A 2,111-nucleotide genomic window follows, 5' to 3' on the forward strand; every position below is an offset into this window, starting at 1 on the left:
TATATTGCCTTAGCTATTCTCAAACTCCTGGGCTCAAGTGATCCTCCTGCCCCGGCCTCCCAAAGTGCTTGGATTACAGGCATGAGCCACCACACCCTGCCTTATTTTAACAAAATAATATGCTAAATTCCTTAAGGAAGAGTGACAAATATTTTCGAAGATGCATGAATACTCCTATAAAACTTGTCAATTTTGAGAGACCTTCAGGTTTCTTTTATTTGCTCACAAAATTTAATAACATCTAATACCAGGTGATAGAGTTTTTTCTATCTGCTCTAGCTTGTTTAACTTTTTGTCCTGTACATATTCCTCTTACAAAATAAGTCATTCATTTTATTCAAATAGTAACTCATATGTCTTGGCTGTGTCCCCACCTTTCAAATCTCATCTTGAATTGTAGCTCATATAGTCCCCATGTGTCATGGAAGGGACCTGGTAGGAGATACTTGAATCATGGGGGCGTGTTTAATGAAACACCCCAAACTTTTCCTTTAATTAAGTGTCTTTCATTAATTGACAACTGTTCTTTTATTGCTCAGCATTATGGCAGCATATATTATTAAGGGAAAACAGAGAAAATATTGTTTTTCTTTAATGATGCCCTGCAACATTTTGGTCTTTTTTTCAAAGTTTAACTTTTGTAGGTACTAATCCAAGTATTCATAAGCTGAGATATTTCTTTGTTATTGTGCACATATTTCCATGAACTCTAGAGGAATGTGTTTTTATTCACCATTTAGAAGCATCATGCCATCTTAATTACTGTGCTCAAGAAATAAAACATTTTAAACTATGAATTAAAAAACCAATGTTATCTAACTAGCTTTGAGTGAGCTGACAATTTATTAGTGGTACTTCACTAAAACCAAAGCACTTTGGGAATAAGTTAAAAAACACTTCATTTTCAAATTTAAAAAATCTAGGAGTTCTTTCTCTTCTTCTTTCATTTTTCCGTTCTTTCTCTTTACTCCTTCATTGCTTTCTGTCTTTTCCACCTACTTCCTACTTCTTCTCTTCCTCTCTCCCTTCTTTCTTTCCTAATTTCTTTGTTTCTTTTTTAAAAATCAGTCTAGTGTTACAAATGGCATTTCTTCAGACCAGATTTGTTATAGGCAGAAAAACTGAGATGAAATGCAGGATGCCATGCTTTGAAAAGTCTTTTATTCAATTTATAAATCAAAACAACAAATTAATTTTACATTTTATAATGTGCCTTAACTTTATTTATTTTGAAAGTAAACTTTAGTTTTATGGTCTATCACACTTTTTCATAAATTACAAACTCTGAATAAGATAATAGCTTGATATTACATCACTACCTACATATATTTTGGTTACAGCATGTTCATTACTGATTTATCATAGATGAAGATGAAATTCTAGACTAATATTTTTGAGTTCCTACCAACTATGCTTTAACTTTGTTATCTCTTTAGCCTTCAAAGCATCTTCTATGCCAAGGGAGCTACCCTCAGCTTCATTTTTATTTTCCTCACCTATAAAATGAAAATAATAGTAGCACTTACCTCATGGAGTGATGTGCTAATAGTTGAAATAAATGATGCATGGTAACCTGCCTAAAGTGGCTGAACTAACAAGTGAAAGGATCAAGGCTTTTTAAACCTAAATCTGTCCAATTCTAGAGCATGTGTGCTTAACTATAAACTATTTTGCTATAGCATCATACAAAAGCTCACTGCTGCTGGAAAAATCACGCTTGCTAGCTCCTGCACTGCTCTCTATTAGATTGAAGGGAGGACAACAGAGCTTGTCTTACTCTCACTGTGACCATGGTGCTCATTCTCCAGTTACCCCAACCTATTTCCAAGAAGGATATACAATTAGACTTAATAATTTATCTCTCTATAAGATACCATCAGGACTAATACCATTGTGTCCTATAACCCTGTTTATCTTAGTCCTTGACAGGAAGTCCAAACCTGCATATCCTTCCTCAACTTCTCTCCAAATGGCATTGAACAATCCTTTATCATTTAAATGACCCCCAATTATCCTAACCTCCTGGTACTGAAGTTTTGTGTATTTTTTTTTCCTTTCAAGAGTGGGTGTGTCCTTTGAATTACTTCTTTTTTTTTTTTTTTTTTTTTTTT

The sequence above is a fragment of the Rhinopithecus bieti genome, unplaced genomic scaffold, assembly GCF_001698545.2.
Source record: "Rhinopithecus bieti isolate Rb0 unplaced genomic scaffold, ASM169854v2 scaffold_14937, whole genome shotgun sequence".
In the NCBI taxonomy this organism is placed as follows: Eukaryota; Metazoa; Chordata; class Mammalia; order Primates; family Cercopithecidae; genus Rhinopithecus; species Rhinopithecus bieti.